General features: G+C 37.7%; 1 long non-coding RNA gene across 2 annotated transcripts in view; it reads right to left on the bottom strand.

Moving 5' to 3' along the window:
• Window positions 1-3,745: 3,745 nt before the first annotated feature.
• LOC128091099 (uncharacterized) overlaps window positions 3,746-27,274 on the bottom strand; it is a 40,972-nt gene continuing 17,443 nt past the window's right edge. The window contains exons 3-5 of one of the 2 annotated variants that reach the window (XR_008211237.1): window positions 16,996-17,040; window positions 11,245-16,691; window positions 3,746-11,028 (exon numbers count right to left, since the gene is read on the bottom strand). This is a non-coding gene — a long non-coding RNA (uncharacterized LOC128091099). The remainder of the gene's footprint in view (window positions 11,029-11,244; window positions 16,692-16,995; window positions 17,041-27,274) is intronic. The other variant, XR_008211238.1, reaches the window with a different exon arrangement.

Raw genomic sequence — 27,274 nt, 5'->3', positions numbered from 1 at the left:
GGTAGTATACAGATATGAGGCAGTGGTACTTGTTTAGTTTTATATATACTCTTTTGTGTACAATTTACTATTGAAAGTTTGAAAGAGACACCACGACTATGTGTTTATGGCATGACAGAGACAGACCACGATCTAGTAGTACCTTGAGGTCAAACTATATAGTAAAAGGTAGTCAAGGTTTGTATGGCCCTAAAATTGAAATCTCAGTGCCTAACGTCATCTGTAAATCAAGTCTTATGGACAATTTTATCAATCAGTGTTTGGAGGACTCACTAGAGAAGTAATAATTTGACTAAATACTAGCGAAACAGATATAGAACACAAATGACATATCAGGCAGAAAAGGAGGAGATAGGCCAAAGCAAAAGTAGAATATACTCTTTATTTATTAGCCTAGTAATTCCTAATCAAATTGATACATTACAGGAGAACACTACAAAGGCAGTGAGGCATAGGTTTTATTACATTTCCTTTTAGCAAAGGCAGGTTTCTTCCTTTTCTAGTTGCCAAATCACTGTAGCTTTTGAAGATCCAGGATTCTCTGCCAAACACTGAGAAGACAAAGGCTCAAACATATATCTCCATAAAACTAACCTTCTATTTTTGCACTCTAGTATTCCCAGGAAAAACAAAAACAAACAGAAAGAAAACAAAAGACCACCAAAACCAGAAAGAAAACAAAAGACCACCAAAACTAGGATGTTTTTAAAAACTTCTATTTCTGCCACTGGGACCAACCATAGAAAAGATGAGAAACTCGGCAGTTCCCTTGGACACTGCTTGCTCTTTGTAAAGGTGAACACTCAAAAGGATAGCTCATGAGCAAACCCACCATCTTCAAAAACCTTTCTTTTTCAGGACATTTATCAGCTGCATTTTCACCTACTGCTAAGAAGTTTTAAAGATAAGAATAAATAATAATAACTCTGCATGCAACAGATAGCTGCCTGGACTCAAAAAATACCAGGGAACTTAAAATGTGCTGTGTGGTTCATATTATCATTACTCTTTATTATTAAGAAATGCCTACACAATATTCAGTGCTATGACATATATTCTGTCATTGGATAAGTCTATTATCATTAAAAAGCACATGCAATGGTACATAGCAGTTCAGGACACCACAGTCTTCTCACCTGCATTCAGATTAAGACTGAAGCATATACTCACTAGAACAAAGCTTGAATACTTCGTTGATTGGCATTTCATTAAATGTGACGGGAAGTGCAGCCTGCTTCTTTTTTTTCTTTAAATTTAAGAACTGTTCTACAAAAATTATCTTCTATTCCTTCAGCTGAAAGGAGGAAAAACAACCCTTGTTTCACAATATTATCTCTTTAAGCCAGAATGCATAAAAAAGCTAAGATTTTTCTACTTCATATAAATCATACATTAAAATGTAAAATTAATTTGCACTATATCCATCTGTCCTAAAATACATGAACAGAAACATCTACAAGTATAGCGTTCTCTTCTTTTTGCTTCCAAACACAGTGTTTCTTTTAGGAGTTTTGTAAAACTTACCAAATAAAAATCCTTTGGGGTTGGTGATGCCATTGGTTGGCAATGGCTGGAGTTCCCCATCTGGTTCAGCCTTGTACAGAGAGCAGGAATGCTGCTTTTCTTGTTCATATTTCAAGGCAGAACCACCACCATATTTTTAAAAGGCCAGGCTATTGCTCCTGAGAGCACTCAGACAAAGCATATGTGACTAAATGACATATCATATACTTTGCAAATTTGAAACTGCAGGAACTACAGGGATTTAATAGCGTTTGCTGCCAGCACAGAGTCCTCTTTTCTGTTTGTTCCCTCTCTCTACCCTTCCTTTCAGTCCATAAACCAATGCAGAATTGATGGATTACACAATTTTCCTCAGAATTATATCTATTGTTTCAGGGAAAGGAGTGTTATTTTTCAAAGCACTCATTCAGAAACTTGGCAGAGAGATGCCTGATCACATTGGTACTCTACGCCCCTTAGGATGCTTCTCTTTTGTTTTAGGAAAGAGGATAGAGAATATTAAGAAGAAAAAAAAAAACAAAAAACCACAAAACGTCACATATGGCAAAGAAAAGGGAACAGACATTGCAATATTTCTTCTGTAAGTAATCATGTTCCTGAATTTGGTACAAATATGATGAAGAGGACAACTGGATGCTTTGCAAACCCTAGATGTCCTGGATTAATGTTGAATAATGAAATGTTAAGTAATGAAATAATCAGTCCAGGAGGGTACTGCTAAGGTGATTCTTCTGATTATCTACACTTACCAGTTAGATTCAAGCCAGCAGCAGGATTTGAGTGCTTTGCCTGAATTCATACAATCGCAGAAGGCAAGGCCCTTTGGGCTCATCAGACCCAATCCCTGCTCCACCACAGACACCTAGAACAGGGGGCCAGGATCAAGTGCAGACAGCTTCCTTTCAGATGCAACCATGTGCAGACAGCTTCAAATGAAATCAAACCAGAAGATGTGCTCCCAGGGAATGCTTCTCCAAACAATAAAACACTCAGCGTCCTGACTTTAAAGCAAGAAAGCAAACTCCCCTAAAATGTACATGGCATGAATGCCACATCCATAGCACTCATGACTAATAGGAACCTTGCCTCTGTGGCCACTTTAGGGTACAATTTGTGCACATAGCCATCAAATCTGTTTGTGCAAATAAGAGAGGCCTTTGTGTACGGCCATTCTGGGAAATTGGGTTCAGGGAGTGTTCATTCTCTGGAACAGTTACTCTTTATTTGCAACTCATCAGTATTCCAAAGCATGTAACAGAGGGGGCTATACCTGAGACGAATAAAATCAGAAACATCTGCTTTTCAAAATTTTAAAATGAAAGTTTTAAGAGTTTTAAGACCATTTTTTTCATTGGTAGAAGAGGATACGTCCAACAGAAATTACGAAGCTGAGGTTTTCAAAAAAATGTATCTTTTTTACTGTTTTCAGTGTTGTTATACCCACATGAGCAGCTGCATATTTACAACTGTCTGCAATTGAAAATGGATGAATGTATTTGTTACCTAAAGCCACCAATAACCCATTTGATTAAAAAGGATTTTCAGATCTACAGTCCTTGTTCTTCCATATGTTTAAAAAGGGAAAATCACAGCAAAATGAACGCTGCAAAATCTGATCTGTGTCTCCAGAAGCAGTCAAATTCTTGTTTGTTGCCAACACACATTAACCCAGGCATAAGGTGCCGAAAAACAGCATTAAGGACAAATATGTATTTATGAATTAGGGAGGATAATCAGAGAAATCTGAATGAATTATTATTATTCCAAAGCAGTGGTAGCTCACTATGTAGAAAAAAACATAGTTTCTCACAAATTATCATTTCTGTGTACAAGACAAATGGAAGAATTGTGAGTAATTTCAAAAGTTGAGTTTATGATACTTGCATGTAGTATTTCAGACACTTTTGTGAATGCAACAGTAAATTTCTGCTGGTTTGGGGAAAAAAAAAGAATATCAGTAAAAAATTGAGTTCATATTTTCACTATGTGTGGGAAAAACAGAGTATGTCAGCATACCAATTTCAGAGCTAATTAGAAGCAATTTTTACATCAGAACAATGTCCAAAAAGTGGGAGGAAAAGATATTGCTCTGCTGAAGAGACTTCTCATAGTTGCAAAGTTCTAGATTTTTATACAATAAATTATGGAGCAAGCAGCTAGAACATGGTAGATACAAAATTCCATTTTTAAGATGTTCAGAATGAAACAATCTCTCATGGTTTTTTTGTTTGTTTTGTTTTGTTTTAATTTTTATATGGAGCAGTTATCCTTGCAAAAAGTCATTTGGTAAAATAGGTTCATAAACTGTTTTTATCATGCCTTTCTAGTGAGGTGCTTAGTCAGAGCTTCAAAACTCAAAGATTGCGGTATCAAGCATAACCAGGGGGCAAATTTAGAATAAAAGAAATGCTATTTAATGTGACAGCTTTCTCAGCTCTGTTTCAGAAGGAAATATATTTTTAAAGATTCTTTAATTAACTTGTTTCAGACATCTCATACTCCTGACAAAGATCACATTGAGAACAGATAAAAATCCCACATTAATATTTCTTCCAAGTACTATAGGTTGAAGTGAGACAGTAAATTAATTCAACCTATGTCAATGCCTTCAGAATATTGTTGTCTTTTTCCCCATTGATGCCACTGTATAGAAGGCAATCAAAGTAAAGATTAAACACAGGGTCATCACTCAAACTCTTGTGATTTCTGTGTTAGATTGGAACACAGTTTCAGGTGAAGATAGCATTTAAGAAGCCTGCTGTATACAAACAAGGATTTCATGAAGATGGGCTGCCAGCTTCCCCAGGAGGATGCTGTGGGAGACAGTGTCAAAGGCTTTGCTGAAGTCTAGGTAGACTACATCAACAGCCTTTCCCTCATCCTCCAGGTGGGTCACAAGGAGACAAAATTGGAAGGACCTGCCTTTCATGAATCCATGCTGGCTAGGCTTGATCCCCTGATTGTCTCGCACATGCTGTGTAATTGCATTCAAGACAATCTGCTCTATAACCTTCACAACATACAAGCATATCTTCAGAATTGTGTTTTGATTACACTCTAAAGTATGTTTGAAGAAGGGAAGTCCTGTATTTAGTCCAGTATTCTGCAAAATACATGAGCCCAGTCACACTTCTGGGCACCAGAAAGCAAATTGTTTTCCTCCAGTCCCTTGAATTTACTTGGGTTCATTTTGTGGTCTGTGATAGGGAGAGTGTGAATATTTGTGATAGTTAATGATTTAAAAATAGTATTTAACAGATTGAAATGGTTTAATGGCATTTTGCTGAAGACGGTTTGGACTAGAATTTATATTAGATTGATCAGGATCAGGGTTTGAAAACAGCTGAAAAACAGCTTTGAAACTTCTCCAAAGTGACTGGAATCATAATTAATGGCTTGCATTAAATTCAGCCTTCCCTGATAATAAGAGACACCAATATTTATGGAACTTTTTTGTTTGATTGTCTTGCAGCTTTGTTTTCTTGCAATACTTATTTGTTTTTCAGCAGCACTGGCATTCAATGTCACCAGTTCAAATTGTCGTTCTTGAAGCAGAGCTGTCAGAACAAGGGCCACTTGCTGGTTCAGTGGTAGCATGTTGTTTAGAAATCTGTGGAGAACATCACTTGCACTTATATATGTTCTGATAAGACACCTGTCTGCTTCTCAAATTATGATTTATTTCATCTTACAACTCAGCTAAGAAAAAAAAAAAAGGAAAAAAAAATCATTGTCAAAGACAGACATACATATGACTTTTCAGAAGTGCTCAAGAAAACTCAGGTATAAAAATCAATTTAATCATAATTTTAAACCACATCACTTACAGCATACATTAACAATCAGCCAGTCAAAAAACAAACAACAACAAAAACCAACCTTTATTCCAAAGAAAAACAGCAGATTTCTTCAATACTTCAGTAAAAACACTTCTTAAGTAGCATGCTTTACTGTTTGAAAATAAGGTTCACATCAACAAACCATTTCTTACAGACTCATCAGTACCAATTCCGTACTGGTGATTCACACTTCTAAAAACAACTTAATTGTTGCCATGTGGCATTTCATACACACAAGCAGATTTAACAGTTCATAAGATAATTTTTCAGGTGATGTTTCCACTGTCACTGCAGCAACGTTATTCCCAAAACTGGCTTTGCAAAGGCAATCTCTCTAAATGGCATGGGTGCTAGTGCTTGGTTCAGGTAAAACCACCAGCTGTTCTCCTTGGAATCATTGCATGGAACAATTGTGGTGAGATCAGAGCAGAAGATGACTGTGGGTGGCCAAAGGACTGCTTTGTACACTGTAATGCAGAAATCCTGTGGATAAAGCCGACCAGTTGCTTCAGAAGCTTTGCTAGGATGGTGCACAGCTGAAGCAGCAGCACCATGGATTGGCAGATGGAGTATAACAAATTCTGACAACGGCCACAGGAGCATTGCAGGAGATGGCTGCAATGTAGCTCCTGTGCAGCAACCTCCACAAGGCTATTTTACCCCACTTGGGAAGAAAAAATATTCCCACTCTTCATTCATATTGAGAAAGATCTTTTTGGTTTTTTATTCCCCACATTTTCCATATTGTCAAAAATTGGTCTGCCAGCACCACCATATTTGTAAAAACTCATTAATCACATCTCTAGTGGTTCTCTTGTTTATGAGATTCGTCTGTGATTTACAGGGTAGGAAATTAAGGTTGGCATAAGTGAGTAAAACTTGATTGTTGCTATTTCAACCATTAGTCGCATTTCTAACATTTGGAACTGATTGTTTGGAATTTTCATACTGTCAAAAGTATATTTCAGTTTGTAATTAGCTTGTTAGCTTTTGTTTATTCCACCACATGGAGTTTCCTCTTAATTTTAAATAACAAAAGTTGATTTTTTGTTGTCTTTTATTGGGGAATGTTTAGATTTCCTAATCTGAAGACCATGATTTCATGATAGAATTGTAATTACAATGCTTATCTTGTTTTCCAAGGAAGTGTTTAATTAAGTAGGCTGAATCAAGCCAACTGTTCAGGAAGAAAAGCTGAGGACAGAGAAGAGTACTACTTGATATTGTGTTTCAGTGCAGTATCAGTTACACATCGTGACTTGGATCCCTACAGAAGCAAAGCACTTCTGCTCACGTGTGACCAGGATATTCCACATGCAGAAAGAGAAATGTAAATGTATAACTTGTTCCACACAAAAGTACACTTCCTATTTGCATCTGTAGACACTTATCTGTAACCACATAAGTCTAAATCTATTTAAAAATCACAAAGTCACAGAATTTTAGGGTTGGAAGGGACCTTTGGATACCATCTCAGTCCAATCCCCCTGCTAACACAGGTTTCCTACAGCAGGTAGCACAGTGGGAGGAGTGTAGAGGGATTTTTATTGATGAATATAATTACCTCTAACTGTATGCAACCATCACTACTGTTACTAACTACAGAAATTAGTAGTTAAAGTTCATTATCTAGTCAATGCAGAAGCCAAACACCTCCAAAGGCATGATTTACTCCTGTCTGTTTCACACAGTTCTTTTGGGCTGGGTTAGCTAAAGTTAGATGCACTTCTATTCTCCTTAACTCACTGTTATGAGATCTTGGTTGATCTCTCACGTAAACCATCTGTTTCAATTGCCCACATTTCTGAACGTAAGCAATCTAAATTTATTTTTACTCAGCATCTCCAGTTGTCACATATTATAGACCATTCAGACCAAGCTGGTTTTATTATTAAAATATCTTTCAAAAACATTCTGCCAACATGTAAATTGTTTTTCTTCTCTCATTATTTTTCTTTCAATATAAACTAGCATTCTGTTTTCAATTGAACAAAGCTGATGACTGTAATGACTCAACACTGTATTTTGGCTTAATTTAACACCCAGTGTTTAGATTAGCAACTATTGTTAAGATCTTTTAAGCCTTCATAACATCTATTTGTAGCTTTAGCTCTGCCGAAAGACACCTTTTGTTAGATTAATTATCACATCTCAGTCTTAAAAATCTCTGAAATGAAACTATTGATCCTGACAGTGAATTTAGCTGACATAGAATAAACACTTATACATGGATATTGCAACTTATTGTATCTACAGTTTCATTTAAGTCCTTAGTGGGCACACTGACATTCATGTAGGTATACTGTGAGTATATGCTAGACAATTCTTACAGTTTTCATGTTATATATAAATTGTCCCCAGCAGCACTTGTAAGGTGCAATGCAATTATATTGTATAGTTGGGACAGTAAGAAGAGGCAAAGTCTGTACAGATCCCTAAAATCATCATTAAACAAGTGTTCATTATTAAAGAGGATAACAAATGGAATGGGAAGGAAAATCTAACTTAGATCTGATCACTTAGATATGATCAGATGCAGAACTGATTTCTTTTAAGAGTGACTGTAAGAGCTTAAGTCTGCCATTTTGTGCACCTCAGCTTGGGTCTATTTAACTTCAGCTTAAATAGTGCTTACTTGTGTGGGGAGATTTGATTAAAGCAGTCTTTGTCTTTTTGCCTATCATGAAACTATTAGAATTGATTCTGTGCCCTGCCTGGTCTCATTCATTTATCTAGCATAATACGAGCATTTCCTGCAGCACAACGTAAGCATGAAGACTAGAAAATGAGCATCTGAAATATTGAAAAGCAAGGAAACCCTACTCAGATGCTACTACTCTTGGCACATAATATCCTTACATACAAGACATCAAATACAACTTTTGCCATTATCATTCAGAAGACTTAGTTTTACAAGAAAGATACATTACAAAGAGAATGAAAAGGTAACCATCTCTGATGTCTTAGCAGCTATTCCATATTTTCTGTGACTGCACAAAGTGGCTAAAAGCAGACATAAAAGCAAAGCTGTTGAAAGCATTATACTTTATAAATGTTACCCTGTGAGCTTGTTCAAAGTCACAATAAGATCTGAGCATTGTAATGATATTGAGAAAGAGCATTACGGAATGTACTTTTACAAGTAATTTAAAACAAATGGACATTTATACATAATTATTCGAGGCTGTGGCAGTAGGGACTGGAGAAAGGCATATAATCATAGAATCTTAGAATTATTAAGATTTAAAAAGACTTCTAAGATAATCTAGTCCAACCACCAACCCAGAACAACCATGCATACTAAACCATCTCTCATCTAGTCCTATCTTCCCCATTATGGGTATAATCTTTTAGCCATAACCACAGCTGTCAAAATTTCCCTCCTCTCCCATGCAGGTCCCTGGCTGACAAAGTCTTCAAAAACATTCAGTCTTACTTTTTAATGACTTCTTGTATACTTTTTTAAAAGTTACTTGATTTTTCTCTGCTTTGTGTCCTCCCTCTACAAAGCAGTGATGCTCACACTCATAATGTCTTATAAAGCATGTACAGAAATGACAGAATCGTCTTCCCAAAACTGAGAGAGGTGAAATTGAATGAGGCTGAAGCAAACCTGGAAAAGAAAATTTAAGACATTTCAAGAGATAATCAGATCATCAGGAAATGCTGAAATACTTCTGACATCCAAAGAAGTAAGGTTACCATCAATTAACCTTTTCTGTACACACTTATAAATTATTCAGTCACATAATGGAATTTAAATTTAAGTGCAGTTGCATAGATCCCTAAATTGTACTTAGAGCTGGTTTAAAATGCAGGGTCTGAAATGCACTTAAATGTTACATTGAATGGCAATGAAATCTGAAAGTCTGAAACCTTGCAACAGGGCTCTGCTGATTCACAGAGCTCTAGCAAGCAGGTTGGGAGCTGGGGGATTGATCTGCTTCATACCTGTAGGCAAGATGTTAACTGTTTACACAATGAGTTCCCTGCTCTGTCGACTCCAGGAACAGTAACTCTTCCATAAGCAGAATTCATGGTAAGAGTACATATAGAGCTATGGAGGGACTGTGCTGATTTTACTGCTCCTCAAGGACATGAGTATCTCAGTAGTACAAACAAAAGCACTGTGATTGGAAGATACAAAACGCTGTATATATACATGTTGCAAAATTGTGTTGAAATCATCTCATTCAGGTGAATGAACACACTTGGCTCTGGAATTTATTGTGTTGCTCATGCTTTCCCTCCCATCTATGAAATGAAGGAGCACAATAGGACAGAGTAGAGTTCAGATTGTTCAGAGTAGATTGATAGCGGCCTTTCTGTATCCAAAGGGTGCCTGTAAGCAAGAAGGGGACAGACTCTTCAGCAGGATCTGTTTTGACAGGACAAGGGAAAATGGTTTCAAATGAAAAGGGGGCAGATTTAGATTGGATACGAGGAAGAAGTGTTTTACAGTGAGGATACTGAGGCACTGGAACAGGTTGCCCAGAGTGGTGGTAGATGCCCCACTCCTTAGAGGCATTAATTGTCAGGCTGGACAGGGCTCTGAACACCTGATCTAATTGTAGGTGTCCCTGTTCATTGCAGAGGATTTGGACCAGATGACCTTTAAGGGTCCCTTCCAACTCAAACTATTCTGTGGTTCTATGATTCAGCCAGCATTATATCTGTACATTTTTCTGTGTAGGAAACACTGCAGTCAGTCCCTATTTGCAGTTAAATGCTAGAATAGCAGATCTTGACTGAAAGTCCTATGTTTATACGTGAAAATTATGTTTTATGCAGTCACTTCTGTCTGCTTTATAAATAATTTGTAAAATCTAATGTTAGTCATGCTACAAAAAAAATCGAATAGTTCACATGCATAATTCGGAAAACTAAGCTATGAGACTTTTGAATGGAGAGCTAGTCACTTAAGAATGTGTTTGTTTGTCATTTGGCTAAATTAGAACCAGACAATCTAAGTGTATCCAGATGGAAAGTATTACTACAATAAAAAATAAAAATAAAAAAAGCCAGAAAATTATATCTGAGCACTGGCCTATAGAGTTACTTAAATGATCAAACAAAGCCTGTGGAACAAAATATTCCTATAGGATCACCCTAACTTTCTCAAGATTACAGAGAAAGCTTTGCTGAAGGAGTTCAATTTATTTTGAAATCTAGTATGAAAAACTCCTGCCCAGTTTTACAAAGATTTATTTCAACAGTCACAGTGATTGCATGCTTCTTCAGCATAAAAGCTAGATGGCTTGTAATACAGTATTACTACACCAGGACATATGTACAGGATCATTAAGGGCAGCTAAATTAGATAGATATGCAGGAAACCCAGACTGTCCTTACAAACCTAAAGTGCAATCAGCTGCTTCCACAAAGCTCGCCTAAATGGCCCAGAGCTTGGCAAGCTGAAGTATGAACAATGTGTGTCTTACTCATAAATTGTCCCTCAGATCATGCCTGAGCCTTGGGAATAAAACATTTTTGCTTGGAGGTTTGTGACTTTGGGAGAACAAAAATTTTTACGCAGGAAATATAAATCTCTTCTTTAAAAAGCAAAATATATAAATGAGGGAATAGGAGCCTCCCTGAGTCTGTGTCCTCAGACATCCAGGAGCTCTCTACAGCTTCAGATGCTGACCCTGCATTGCACAGGTTGCTTCTCAGGAGAGATGAGCTCTCCATCAGCCTTTACAGGCTGACCTAGAGAATCACCGCACAGCCAGAGAGATCAACCCAAAAGGCTGCAATTAGAGCCTGGTGAGAAAACAAAGTTTGCTTTGGCTTCACATTTTGAAGCTGCTTCTCGTTTCAACAAATGCCTCTTAACTTTGCTCCCAGCCCCTTTTTCTCCTCATCCATGTCTGGAGAAAACCCTCACTGGATATTACTGGATATTGAGGATATTAATGCAAGACAACTAAAGGAAAAAGGACTATTTTAACCTAAGGTACACTGAGGTAACTATTTTAACTAAGGTACACTGAGGCAGCTGACATTGCTAGACAATAGTTACCCAGAATCCATGTTTTGGAAAGAACATGCTGAAAAGTCTGTCAAAAACAAAAGAAAATGTCTGTAAATGTGAACCAAAACACACATTCTGAGAAAGAAACAAGAACTATACTGCTTACTTAAAAGGCAGATGTTATCTATAGGTATTTTTAACTGATGATTGTCATTTATTTTGTCTGGAAGCAAGCTTGCTATTTCCACATATTTTTTGTGTGTGGATTTTTTTATTTTTTTATTTTTACCAATTTCTGCTATTGAGTGGTATCTATAGATAAGATACAGCCAGAAGCGCTGTTTGTGTAATTGCACCTTCAGAGAAGCAGTTAAATCCCCTCTTTCAGTGCTGCTCTCACACCCACATCCTCTTAATTCATATGCAGTGCCTTATCTCCTGCTGTCTGGCCTGTGAATTATGTGTCTGCTTCTATGTTCTCTGCCAGTGTTTGCTCATCTAGGGTTGGTCATTTTTCACCTACTAAGATATACAGTCATCACAGTTACCAGTCGTGCCTCCATGGTAGAAAATGAAAAGAATGTCCTTTCACTTTGCTATTTAACCCTGTTAGTGCTAAAAGAGACTAAGGATAGAACTCATCATAACATGCTTTCTAATTGAGATCAACCTGGGAGCTGGAAAATTCGGTAATGTTTCCTTAGTATTTTGTTACTAAAGTTACCAGAGCCTGCAGCAGCCTTGGCTTCTATCCATGAAGCACTCATAAATCACTGTGAGTTTGGTCTGCTCTTCCGCATTACGGCACACAGCAGGCTGAGCAGAGGAAGAGACACATTAAATGGAGAGACACAGAAGTGTGTGTGAATGAGAGAACACTGCAGGACAGCAAATGGTTTCCTAAAAGGACCAAGAGGCATTTAATCATATGGACCATATGAGTGACAGGAATTGCTCCCTAAGCTGGAGGATGCATCTGGCTTCAGCTCTGCTGTTAAGGCACTGTAACCCCAAACATGCAGTGCAAAGCATCAGATATCAGAGGAGTGACTGTCCTACTGATATTGCTGCCAAAATGCTTCAAGGGTGTGGGTGAATGGAAGAAAAATACAAAGAGTTGCTTTTCAGCCCAAATTACTGGCAGAATAACATGCATTTTAATGTTAATTCTGTTCCCAGAAGAGCATTCAAGAAATCAAAATACATATGGGATTTCCAATAGCACATCTTAAGGGGATTCCTCTATTTGTTATGCCTCTCATTAAGAAATTAATTGCTGACAAATTTATCACATATGACACGCCCACATCTTCAGCTATCTTTGGCTATGTTTCTCTGTAGTCCCTTCTTCTCCACACTATCATAAAAGTCTCTTGGGGTGCCAATAATAATAGATTTTATGCAAATTACCGAGTGTAAAAAGAAAAAAAGGCAAGTTAACACTTTGCCCACAAAACACTGGCACTGCTTTCAAAGGAAAAAAAACCATCCCCCTCAAAAAAACAACCTTCCCCTCACCCAAACAAACAAACAAAACAACCAAACCCAAAGGACATGCCAGAAGCTTTGCCAGGTTATCTTTCCCATACTGTTGAGACTGGTTTTTTTTGTTGTTTTTTTTTTTTTTTCCAGAGAGACTTGAGGGATCAACAGAAATTTCTCAAAATCACTGATGGTGGGCAGCAGTTATGAGAAAAAGATTTATCACCATAACAAACTCATCTCCACTTAGGAAATTACAGTTTGCCAGACCTCTCCCTGCAGCAACACCTTGGCATTTTATGGGGCTGATGTTATTGCAATACAGCTCCCAGGGGCAGCAACCCAGGCAGGTGATAACTGCAAAAAAGCCCTTTGCCCAGGCGATGCATCAGCATTCTGGTAACGCAGCTGATGTACGATTGCGTGTCCAAGTAACACCATGAACTTGCACATTCCTCAGATTGGTGCAAGGTTCTAGTAGAGCATGTGCTGCAAAACTATTGCTGCTGGATTCTGGCAGGCACCCAAGGAAGAACAGCACCTGCAGCAAGGTCAGGGAAATACTGGCTAGAACTTTTGAAACACCTTCGGTTCAAGTCTATTTTTATGGTACTCAAAACAACAAAAAAGTAAAAAAGTAACTTTTTTGCAGACTTGAGCTAAATCACTTGACGTTTGTTTTCCCATGAAGGCTCCAGGAACAATCAACATATTTGCTATAGGAAAGCATAAAAGCATATTCCCAAATGATAGTTACAGTTCCTGAAATGGCTCTGCTGCCAGCAGTGCTTTATGACCTCGCAATATTCAGCTTTTAAAGTGCCCTTTCTTTTACCTGAGACAGAATTAGTATGAAAATATTAAGAATACCTGGTGCCGTTTAACACCATAAATGATCAATATTGTTGAAATTAATGTGAAAACCTCTTTTCTTATCTTTCTCAGCAGTGTGCAGCAGTGATAGCGCTTACCTTGTAATCCAGAAAATGTAGTGGAAGCTTAGTCGAGTAAAAGAGCTATGGTAGTACATGGGATGGTATCTTCCACTGATCCAAAAAGATAACTGTATTGCTAAATAGTACTGCCCATGGCAGTTAGTTTTACAGAGCCAATACACAAGACTGATAGCAATCCATGAACAGGATACCTCTGGGCTTCCCTTCTTCAGTTCGATCAACCTGTGCTGCTAACCAGACACAAATCTTGCTGGCTCAATGCCTACATTATAACCAGGGAATATAGAAGCTTAAAAAGCTGTAGTCTAGACAGAACTGGAAATTTTAATATGATTTGAATGGTTCAGAGGGGGCACACCTATGCTTTCTGTCCCATTCAGAACCTTAACACATCTAACTGTTTTATAGACAGGGCAAGTTTTAAACAATTCACATTGCAAGGATTTGATAAAACAGGAAGTTCTATACCATATATGTCAGATATTCAATAGGAACACCCTAGAATTTAGAACTCATTTGACAAATGTTTCTCCCCATGGGCTAAAGATCTTTTAAGGATACAGCTTTTAAACTTATGCTCCTGTGGCAACTATGGCAACTATCATATGCTGTCATTTACAACTTTAGAGGATGCAGTTGAGTTCCAGGACTCCTGCAGAGAAGAAAATATCTGTTTTTCCTTAGTTCTGAAGTCTGAAACCATTGAAACTACATGATTATCTACTGCAGGAGCCAATTTTGATAATAAACATCTGTGAGAGAAAAACAACAACCTTTCATCACTTTGAATATATTCTAGAATAAGCAAACCTTTTATTTCACACTTTTTATTTTTGACTTCACAAACATCATGGATTCAAAAAGTGGAGAGGCTTTGATAACTTAAAAAAAAAAAACCACAGGAAAAGAACGTGGTAAATGTAGAACTGCACAAAAATTTGGAGAAAAGTGGAAACAACCTCTTAACACACCAAAGTGTTGAGCCTTGTGCCTGGATTTTAGTACCAATAGTGACCTCACCAGTGCTGCATGGAGGCCAACGCCACATCCCCACCCCATGGGCACCTCAGCCCACTCAGATCCCCAAGGCTCTCACTGTCTCCACACATCACAGAATCATGGAATGATAAAATGGTTTGGGTTGGAAGGGACCTTTAGTTCCAACCCCCTGCTATAGGCAAGGATGTGTCCCTCCAGACCAGGTTGCTCACAGCCCCATCCAGCCTTGAATTCCAGCTTTCAGAGAGGGAGCATCCACAGCCTCACTAGGCAATCTGTTCCAGTGTCTCACCACCCCTCCCAGAAAAGAATTTATTCCTAATATCTAGTCTAAATCTGCCCTCTGCCAATTTAAAACCACTAAAAAGATGTAACTACCACATTTTCACAACTTACTGTAGTTAGTATCCTTCTATCAAGCTTTGAAAGATCTGAAAGTTATACCAAATCAATAGCACACAGTTATGCATATGCTCCTCCGAAAAGTGAAAGAAATCCTCATTCTGATCCACTTATATACAAGAAGTAATTGTGAAAAACTGATTTAGCTAACTGTGCAGGTTTTTTGCTATTTAGAACCTTTTTAATTATTATTATCAGAAAATTGTACAATTAAGATCACAGATTGAATAGTAATTAGTCAAATTATTTCCAAGCTCACACTGTGTGTATACTACTTGAAATTTCAATCATTTTAAATAAATTGACCTTTATCTGCTTTCTATTAAAAAAAAAAAAAAAAAAAAGAGTCAGGAATACTCTGAAATAATGTGAAATTATCTTTTAATTAGATAATTTAAAAAAAATAGAAAAAGAATTTACTGCATTAATTAAAGTGTGAAATCATTTTTTTTAGAAACACAAACATGAAAATACCCATATTGGATAAATACGCCATGCTTTACTACAACATTCTCTGATTCAAAAGATATAAAGTAACGTAGTACAAAATCAACAGGCCTGTGCCGTACTCCTACGTTACAACATTCTGTTACTACAGTTAAGCAAATGTTGTCTTGAAAAAAGTATACTCTACATCAAAAAAGGATGTACAAACGCATTCATAAACTCTGTGGTGGCATTAGTCATAGCTCTATACTTAAAACTGACCAGAGTTTTTCATGAAAAGCGTGCAAATTCACTTAACCTTGAAGTTACTCAGGCATTCATTTGGCCCATCATTTATTTTCACTTTATTCAGATTTTTTTTCCCCCAATTTGCAGTAGGCATTTAAACAAAGAAATATATTTCCAAACAAAACAAAGAAGTAATTTTATACATCTTTACCAGCAATCTGCCTATTGTGATGAGCCTCAGACAAGCTGGCTTTTTAGTTTAAAATTGTCTTCACTAATCATTAAAAAATTTCATGTTACCTTAGAGGTTATTCACTAAATATGTACTTTATAGAGTTTTACAGTCATTGGCTATTGAGCTATTTTTTTAAAACCATGCTTTTCAATAATACTCACTAATGAGTATGCCAGTGAATTCAAGGCTAACAAATAATACTCAGCTTCAGTTTTTGTTATCCTTTTAAGCTTTTGCATATTCATCCTCTTTCATTTCTGAAAACACTAAAGTAATCTATTGAGTCACTCTTGATACATTCCAGAAAATCTTGTATTCCCTTATCTCCTTTTGGAAAAACTGTTTCCTTTACCATTTTCCTATTCAATGCTCTTGTTGTTCTTTCTGTTGTTGTTGTTTAAATCATTCTGAATTATTCATTTCAAATTTTCAGATTACCTATATTCAGTGTTATTACTTGCATCCACTTTTCACACACTTTTACGTTCACATCTTCAAACCACTCTTATAAAGTTTCTGATTGTATCAACGCCACTGGCAAATGCTGAAGTCCTTTTTGTTTGCCCAATGATTATTAGTAGATCTTACCATCACTGTAAAAATTCCTACAAAATAAAACAAAAGGAACAAAAACAACAACAGCAAATAGATCAGCCTGTTTCTACTAACAGACTCATAGAGGGGCTTTTCTGTTTTAGGTGTTTCTGTTGTAGTTTTCAAACACAGTTCAACAGTTTCAGTGTGCAGAGAAGACAGATTCTCAACTCCCTTTCAGCTTTATTTTCTGAGGTTCTGTGAGTGAAGATCTGATATTATGTACATATGTATATACATGTCTTAGAATTTGATCATTACTATCACATAAAGAAGATACATTATTTTACTTCTTGTATCTCTTATTTAACGTACCTTTCTTTCTCTGTACTGAAACACAATTGGTGGCAGTTTCCCTTCCTGAAAGATAAATTGAGGTAAAGATTTTGTAATTTGTCTATTTTCATATAGGAACAGTATTTTCCCTGTCAAGTAACTGATTTATTTTCTGGATCATTGGTATATAAAACATTATAATGGTTCTAACCATTATAACAATTCTAATTGCTAAAAAGCATTAAATTCACATTTTCTCCAAGCACCACCACCAAATCTATTTTCAACCACAAATACTTAATATTTTTTTTAAATAGCAAATACAGAGCTTTGAGTGAATGTTTTGAATTTGTTCAAAATTTACATTGCGATTACACTTACCTTTCACTAGGAGCCAATATATTGCAGCATATAATGAGTCTAATCACTCCAATTCAACTAGAAGGAAAATCTATATCTTTAACATATGTTCTTGATCTGATTTGGATTAAGCCTTCTGCAGTTGAAACTCCATCAGATTTGTATTGGCTGTCACTTCTTGCCACAGTACCAACTGGAGTCCATATTAAGTTCAGTGATCCTATGATCTGGTTGCGGTCCTGGGCACTCTGGGTATCTCTGCTTGTGCAGGGGTCGGACCTGCATGGAAACAGAGGCCCTTGCCAATTTCAGCCATTCTGTGATCCTGTGATTAGGAAGACTGTTTAACTTGAGTTGGTCTAGTTCTGTAAATTTTGCAGATTCTTAACCAGGTGACGTGCTGGAGCTTTCTTAACAACCATTAGCATGCTCAATGAGTCTACATAGAGCAGATGCAATCACTGCTTCCATCCAGACCTCACACTCATTTGACATGGTGTGATCCCAAGTGTGCCATGCAAATCATGAGAAACTGCAGACCCGTGATAAAGATAACCAGTGAATTGATTCTTGCCCACCAGCACTTACATGTAGCTCCACTAAGGGAACTTAAGGCACTTGATACTTAGTATTTGGTAGTGATTATAGGCTTTGATTCCACAATATTTCATTTTATTGGAAGATGTGCAAATTTAGAAGCAATTCGTAAGTAATACCAAAGAGCCTGCATGTATGAAAAAAAAGTCTTAAAAGACTTGCAGCTTGAAGCCTCCTCCTGTCTGCCTTAAAAACCATTTCTGTTATGACTGGTGATAAACAAGTTGGGAACTATGCTTTCATTACAGATCCACCTTTGAAAGCTGGGATGCAACCCTCCTATTGGCTACATCTGAGGACTTGAAAGAGCACAATGTAGGATAAAGCCTGTGAAGGAATTGCTGGCTGACTGTCATTGCTTGAGGATGTTATATTGCCATTATTGACAGCTTGCCCAGAGAAGCTGTGGATGTCCCATCCCAGAGTTGCTCAAGGCCCCAGACAGCTTGATCTGATGGATGGTAACCCTGACCATGGCAGGGGCTTGTAAGTAAACGGTCTTTAAGGTCCCTTCCATCTTAAGCCATTCTCTCATTGTCTGACCATCAGGACAGCAGCATTCCACAGCACTCACAAATATTCAGCCATCATATTCTCAGCCTCTGATTTCTCTTTCGGTTTCTGCCTAACTTGTTTTCCCTGGTGATGATGCTAGCTTGCAGTGCCCAGACTCTGGCAGCAGCACTTCTGGGGACCAGAGGTAGCGTGGTGCAGGTGGGCAGCTCCCCACCACTGTAATACCCAGCTTCAGGTAGCATATCCCCCTACTCAAGTCTCAACTCCCAGCATGTGTACTGCAGTGATCAACCAGTTAGTGGGCGTGTGACACATGGTATGCTACACAGAAATCAATGGAACACATACCAGAACACTTTTAGCTTGAACTGCTTAAATTGAGTTATTTTTAAGTCCATGCTTTATTTTAACACTGGAAAGCACTGCTTAGCTGGATTATTAAACTCAGTGTGGGAGAGCTGGGCTACCTTGTCACTCGGTGTTCTGTTTACTGTTCACCGTGCTCTAAATTTAGGCATTGTAATTTCATTTTGATACTGATTCAGCAATTTTATCGTGATTTCACAACTTCTTATATAGCAATATTCTTCTTCACTTTTCAGTTTTACACACGTTTCATTTGAATTCCTTTTGAATGAGAGCCCTAAGCAATATGAAAGAAGTGACAGCCTCATCAGTTCATTCTTAATAATAACTTCCATAATCATGGTGTTTTCACTGGCTTTATATGAAAAGTTTCAACAACAACAACAGAAAACAACACCAACAACAAGGAGAACATCTGTAGGCACACAATTTAATGTAAGGAAGACCAAGAAATCAAGACAAGCTGCTGACAGGTATTTACTCCTCTGGAAGATTTTCTTCTTTTGATATAACATCTGGATGCCTCTTCTCTATGATCTTTGCTTTCATTTTCTTCACATAAAGATGTGCCACACTCAATTCTAGGTTCTAGGTTCCCAAATTTCGTATATTAATCACCTACCACACATTACAACCATTTTATTTACTTAGTGAGCTGCTATTGTCAGTATTGTGGCTACACCTCCATCTATCAGAGATTCTCAAGCTTCATTCATTGCTCTCACAATTACTGCCTATAGCTATTGCTGATATCCAGATTTGTGTTGGGATAAGAATGTCTTCCTGCATAAATAGACAAAAAGATTACCAACAATTTTTGAAATGGAATACAATGACTAGCAGAGGGCCTGGCAACACAGATTAGCTAAGGATATTCACACAGTATAATAAGGAGAATATAATTTGGGGATTACATCTGTAGTGAGAAAAATAGGCACTGAAAGAAAAACTAGTATTTTAAACTAAAAGTTTCCTTTTGAACACTCACAGACAATGAACTGGATGAGCTTTCTTACTTTAGCATAGGTCAAGTTCATAAACCAACTGCAGAAAAGTATTTTATAGTTTCTGCAAATGAGACACTCTGGGTAAGTGTACCCAGGGGTCTCAGAGAGACCTCTACCCAAGGGCCTCAGTGAAACACCACCACAGAGGTTGTATTTTAGTCACTGGAGTAATGTAAGTTAAATGCCCTCCTTTGCTGCCCTTCACTGCTGACTGGGACAGCTGCCTTCCCCTGTCTGCCGTACAAATTCTTTCCTCACAGATCTGTTCTTTTATAAAGGCCAGTAAAACTTCTGCTCTGTCTTTGTCACTTAAAACAAACCAAAAAAAAAAGTATTCTGTAACTATACATTTTCTGGCTCATGAGTCCCTAGGCTTTTTCCTCTTCTGTTTAAAAAGCATACGCTGAATTTATTGAATATTTTGCCCATTTTCTAATTAAAAGAGCAAACAAAATAATATATTTATTGCTGAAAATCAGTATACAATTTCAGAATATTTACACACAAGTAATTTTTAAAAATAAACATCTTGGTAGTTGTAAGAATGTCTCCTTAGACAGAAAATTGTTCTTAACAATTAAGACAGTTGCTAAGGTGTTTCCTCAGATATATTTCTTCCCACACAACTACACTGTCATGTATTGGAAAATATTATAATTGTAATGTAGTAGCTCTTGTGGATATTCTTGATAAAATAGGATGACTGAAGAAAAATCAGAGTGCAGCTTCAGTTGTTGGATGGATATTTTAAATGGGTTTGAATGCAATACAATGCTCCAGGTGTTTACATCACCTGTTAATAGTTGATTAGAAGCTAAAAACACATATTATTTTGTTTCTGAATCAGACCTAATTTGAAAAGCATGTAAATCTAACAAAGCAGCCTGAATTGTAACGTTGTTCAATGTGATTTAAAGTAGCACTGTGTACATGCAAATGTCAATATTATGCTCTCTATGCAAATATTCCCCTTGTTTGCATAATCCTTGAGAGTGTAGTGTTTCAGTATTTGGCTGCTTTCAGCAGACCAAAGGGCAATGTGGTGGTACTGCAACCTGAAGTACCTCCTAATAAGAAGTTACCAAAACCTCTTGGCCTTGTCAATACCAAAGTTACCGAATGTAGGCCCTAGTTATGCATAGCTCAGTTTTACTCGAGATGAGTGAAATCTTCAAACAAATGGGAAGCTGCCTGCCTCTGTACCTTCCTCCTGCAATGCTCCATCGCCACAGCATGAACAAGTGGAAGCCCTGCAACAATTCTCTCACAGGATGCAATAATTGAGACGTTTCCATAACCACACTCTGCCCACATAAATCAAAACTAAGAATTTGCAGTAAAGACTGTATCTCCTGTCTGAAGTCATTTCCTTCCATTCATCCTCTCGCCCAGCCTTTGCTCCTGTTTTATGCTGGCCATCGGATGTATCAATCACCAGCTCAAGTCAAGGCCAACAAATATCATACAGAAGCAATATTGCCATGGAGTCTAATGGCAGTGCAGCTTGCCTCAAACACTGCACTAAGCAGTCACTGGTCAGTCGTTGAGCACAGCAGTTTCATTCAGTGAACTGCAAGTGGGGCTTTCACATATGCACATTTGCCAAATTCTGAAATCCTTCCACCTCATTCCCAAAGCAGATTGGTTTTTAGTTTGTAACATGTTTCTCTGAGGTTCTGATTTAATAATTTTCAGTAATTTTTCATTCATATATCTATAGGTGTTCATGTGTGCAAATCTCTGCCTGTGATGATGGGCATTTCTTTAACCCAGGAATCTCCCAAGAAAAGCTTGCTTAGCTATTTTCACACCCCCCATTGTAGGGTGCAACTCAAGCTTCATCTCTGCAGGCACTAATCCAGCTGACATTCTTTAGGGATCCTGACTTGCCAGAGGAAACAGACACTGTGCCATTTTAGCTATAGTATTTTGTTGAATCCTTGACTCTTCTTTCAGACCAGTTATTTCAGTTTCTTTTAATTACTGATGATTTCAAAACTCCAAATGCATTATCAGCCTCTAACAGATTTCATAAGTCTGTTTTTTCTCCATGTAATACAGTATTCCTAGAAGATCCCACTTTGCTGTGTTTTCTGTGTATGTGTTTAAATCACTAGGAAGCACAAGTTTACAGATCCAGCTCAGTGATCCAGAAAGCATTCCTACCTTTTATTGAACAGCAAGATGCTGCATATTTTATTTCTAGTTCCCTTCTGCTCTCAGTTTGCCTCCTGCCTCTGGTGTCTCAGATGTGCACAAAGATAAATGTAGAAAAGGAGTGCGTGTTTTGCTAATTATCTGAACAAGGCAGTGAGACGCTTGGGTCTTTGCACTGCCATAGCAGAATTGTTTTGCACTGCTAGTGATTCTTGGCATAGAACAGGTCAGACGTAGAAAAAAGGAAGGGAATTTGTTTTCTGCTTGCAGTTGCAGCTGCCTGGGGCAGTTCCCGGTGGCTCTGAGCAACAGTCCCCCGGCAGCAGCTGTTTGCACGGAATGATGCTGCCAGTGTTTGAAGGATGGGGCGAGGCTGCAGTGTTTGGCAAGGCTGCATTGCTGACATTTCCAGACAGTTCTAGCTCCCTCTCCTGGAGAATCATGCGCAGAAAATGTTTTCCTTATGAACAAGGCCCATTAGTTATAGGCTGATATATTCCAGGCTCTAAAACGTGCCATTCCCCCTTTCCACTCTGCCGGCTGAGGAGATGGAAGATCCCTTCTTCTGCAGCTCTGCCCTGGCACTCAGGACCCAGCCAGATGCTGACTTCCTGCAGGAGAAACTGAACCCATACAGCAAACCTGAAGGCAATATTTGTGCTTCTTTCCTGTGTTTCCTTTCTGACCTGTTCCAAATATGGTTTAGAGTAGCTGCTGTAAGAGAACAAGTTGATGCCACATGCAAAAGTAATACCCACTTCCTTATACTTCCTTCTTATTTCCATTCAGCTCTCCATGGATGAATAAAATATGGAGATGACATCACCATACTAAGTCCTCATGTTTATTTGATGGTTCATCATGATCTTGGACCCTTTCTTTGTTAAATAGTGGAAAAACCAAAGTAAAACAAGACCTAGGGATTAAAAAAAAAAAAAAAGGATAATCTAGACTTAAACCCTTATAAGATGCTTCCATGTTGTGTCTGATTGGTGAGAAAGTACCCTGATGCTTCATTTTCACATGAACACTTCCGTATGCTATTGACATGGTTTAGTGATATGGCAGTGACTAGTTTATGGTTGGACTAGATGGTCTTCATGGTCTTTTCCAGCCTTAATGATTCTATGATTCTGTGTAAGCTATAAATTGAAATGGCGTATCAAAATAAGCAACATTTTGTTAAGCTCAGAATTTCACCATGTCATGATACATTTATCACTACATATGAAGCACAGACCATGTGCAAGAAGACAGTTCTATGTATGGATACTGTACAATATTTTTTGGAAAAGAAAGTTACACGGCTTATGGATTAAAAAAGGAAAGTGATGGCATAACAGTAGTGTAGCTTTTGAAATGTCACTCACTACTACTGTTGTTCATTAATAAAGTAAGCAGACTTTCTATCATGTGTCTGTTTTTTTCTTTTTTTGTCTATATAGTGGTAATAGATATCCCAACTAAAAAGTAAAAGAATCACCCACAAAACTGCCATGACCAAACTGGATGATTTTATACATGAGTATTCCCAAAAAAGGGTTCCTTGCCTTTTCCCAAAACTCCTGTGAAGTTGTGAAATATTTCCAGCACAGGTGGGTGCTGCACTTCACCTCCGCAGCTGCCAACAGGGCAAACAGGACAGCTGTTCCCTTTGAAACCGCCACCACAAAATAATGCATCCAGTATGGATATGCCTAGATAAACAGAGAGGGGCTCACACACCTCCCCCACAGAATTGTATGTGTAGTCCAGATCCAATACAAAAACAATTCTGGTCTGAAACTTCTGTACGGGTGAAATCTGACAGAAATAATAAACATATTTTAAAAATTCATGTCCCTCATAAATGAAGGATGATACAGTGGAAATATATCTTTATAGAATCATAGAATGGCCTGGGCTGAAAAGGACCACAATGATCATCTAGTTTCAACCCCCTGCTATGTGCAGAGTCACCAACCACCAGACCAGGTGCCCAGAGCCACATCCAGCCTGGCCTTGAATGCCTCCAGGGATGGGGCATCCACAACATCCTTAGGCAACCTGTTCCAATGTGTCACTACCCTCTGTGTGAAGAACTTCCTTCTAATATCTAACCTAAATCACTCCTGTCTCACTTTAAAACCATTTCTCTTTGTCCTATCACAATCCACCCCTGTAAACTTCCTTTTGTTATGTATTTCGTATTCACTTTAATTTTCAGAACAACAATTACTGTTTGAAAAGAATCTGATTTTTAGTAGCAAGAATCTGAAGAAGCACAAGCAGAGCTTTGTAAACTACAGCTTGATTGCTTTACAGTCCTTTTGACTTGTGTTTCCAATGTCTTGTTTTCAGTATTCTGAAGGAACTCACAATCAGTAAATTCACATTCACCAGGAATTTACCTTCGTTTACCAATATACTGAAATAAAAGAGAGCAGACAACTCAAATTGCCAGAGTCAATGTCGCCCAGACCATCAGAGTACACAGCAGAGAAGACCTGCACAGGTTTTTGTTTGCTTTATATGGTTTATTTTTATTTGGCAATAAATAAATAAATAAATATTTAAAAAAATATATTACAGGATTAAAAAAAAAAAAAAAAAAAAAGCCAAACAAACAAACAAACAAAAAAACAACAAGCCATAACAATCAAACAAAACAGTGCCTCCTTATTCTGCCTTTGAACATAAAAACAAGTAACATCATGCAAACTGTCCCATCGATTAACCAAAACATGCAGGAGGCTTATTACAGAAATGCCAAAACCCCTGGATTGTCTTGTTGAAAACTGCATAGCTCTGGGCCAAGACAATATTTTGTGTGTACACAAGAAATCAAATTAGAGCATAATTGACAAGCAATAATGATTGCTTGTCACTAGGCAACCATTGACTTTTAGATGAGTAATCAATCCTTAGATACAAAGAGTAAACATAACAGTTACCACTCAGCTCTTCAGATAATCCTTAAAACCAAAGAGTAACTTCTCTCTTCTGTAAACTTCTCTTTTTATCTGGTAGCTTCAAAAAACCATGTCGGGTAGATGCAGCTTTGTTAAATCAATCCATGCTGATAATTACATAGGGGATACGAGAACTGCAGAGCCACAGGGGTTGGAAGGGACCTCAGGAAATTATCAAGTCCAACCCCTCTGCTATAGCAGGTTCCCTACAGTAGGTTGCACAGATAGATGGATCTTGAATATCTTCATAGAAGGAGCAGACCCTACAACCTCTCTGGGCAACCTGTTCCAGTACTCCGCCATCCTTACAGCAAAGTTCTTCCACATGTCAGTGTGGAACTTCCTATGTTCAAGTTTTAAGCTATTCCTCCTTGTCCTATTGCTACACACCACCGAGAACAGCATGAATATTTTTGTCAAAATATATATATTTATATATTTGAGACAGAATTTAATGTGTGACATCTTTTCTAAAGCACAGAATTAAGAGGTACTATTGGGTGGTTTTACCGTGTCTGCTGCAACCTCCGAGGCAGAGGAGGTTCTTTAAGCATTTTCATCTTGTTACACTTCTTTGGATCCTTTTATCTCTGACTTACTATAACCCAAACCCCTCTCTAATGGGACCTGCTCCAGCAATTTGTTTTCTCCCTTTATTAACAGCCATCTTCCAGTGCTACTAGCTGAAGTTATTTGCAAGCTATTTACACCCATTTGTACCAGTATCAGTCATCCTTTATCTTATCTGGCTCTTTCCCTTGTGTTCAGCCTCTAGGTTTGCCTACGAATAACAACTCCTTTGTCTTTATTTTAGTAGGCTGATCAGCCTCTTAGCTTCTTTTTTCACTAGAGGATTTCTGTTCCCATAATGACAAGTGTCTGACTGGTTCATGTCAGCATTTATTCTTCCTGACCTTTCTTCCAGATTCGTGTTTCAGTAGTGCCTTACCACTAATATTTCCTCTCTTCACAGGAAATATCTCTCCTGACGATCTGCCAATTATACCTGCTCCTTTTTATTTTATTTTATTTTATTTTTCTCTAGTAATAGTCATACAAGGTCCCCGGCAAGAAAACAAAACCAAACAATCCATCTACAGAACACTTTAGACGTCTGTACCAGAGAAAGAAACGTGGGAAATTGAACACAAATACTATCTATGCCAATAGCATAGCTAAGAATGGATGGAGTAATTCATATAGATTGGCTAGGCTGGGAAAAAAGATATGCCATTGCCCTGTGCCAGCAGAACATGTGCTCCACACCTTGGCTGCACGTGGATAATAGAAGTTGCTTAGCTGGAAGTATACAGATAAAGGTGAAGATAAACAGCCCAGTGTTAGAAAATTACCCATACAGCTGTCTGGAAGTCTTTCTCCTAGAGCTGGGCAGGAAAGCAAATCCCTACTGATTTGAGAAGCTGAGATCAGATAGGAAAGGTGACAAAACCAGCTAGAGAAGGAGACTTACAGCAACACTTCCAAGAGAACCAGTTCTGTAAAGGTAAGTCAAGCAGTAGAATCATTACATTATAGTTTAGTGTTTCTATTAAAAAAAAAAAAAAGAGGATGAACAAGAGCAGTGGATATTAAGACATAAGATACAGTGATCGAGGAATTGATATTTCACTGGCAGAAAAGTAGTACGTGTCTTTCAGAAAAAAAAAAAAAAAAAAAAAAAAAAAAAAAGAAATTAAAAGAAATAAAGAAATGTCACCATCTAAAAGGAAGAATGAGGAAACTTAAAAATAGACCAGCTTGACTAAGTCACGGATCCTCAGTAACCTGAAAAGAAAATAGACATTAGGAAATTAATGAGCAGCAAAAAAAAGTTTTGAAGCAGTAAGGACAGAATGAAGCTAGCCAAGGTATAAAGCCAGATCCAACAGACAAAGAACATACAGGAAAAAAAGTATGTAAGGAGAAAACAACAGAAAGAGATCGTACAGAAAAAAGACATTTATTGCCTGCTTTAGAATCACATTTGAACATTTGTACTACAATAAATGTACATTTTCAATATACACCCTGTCCTTCAGCATGCTTTAAACCCCTTCCAGTTCCTCAGCATCTGAGAACTCCATAGCACACTCTCTATCACTTAACCCACTGAAGAAAATACTGGTAAGTATTAAACCCAGAAAAGACTCTTGTGAGAGTCCCAATACCAATTCTATTTTTTGGACAGTATTCTGAGTGGCAAAGTTGTTTAAAATTGAATTTGAGGTCTTGTACCCAGCTAGTTTATACATTAAGTTGGCTGTATCTCTCTAGCCCATTTACTGTATGAATATGTCATAAAAAACAATTCCAGAATCTCTAATAATGACAAGGCAGATAGAATTTACTGCTTTCTATCTGCCC

Source organism: Tympanuchus pallidicinctus, unplaced genomic scaffold, assembly GCF_026119805.1.
Source record: "Tympanuchus pallidicinctus isolate F22 unplaced genomic scaffold, pur_lepc_1.0 scaffold5, whole genome shotgun sequence".
Taxonomy (NCBI): domain Eukaryota; kingdom Metazoa; phylum Chordata; class Aves; order Galliformes; family Phasianidae; genus Tympanuchus; species Tympanuchus pallidicinctus.
Note: the sequence above shows the minus strand (reverse complement) of the source record. Positions and strands in the feature narration are given on the sequence as shown.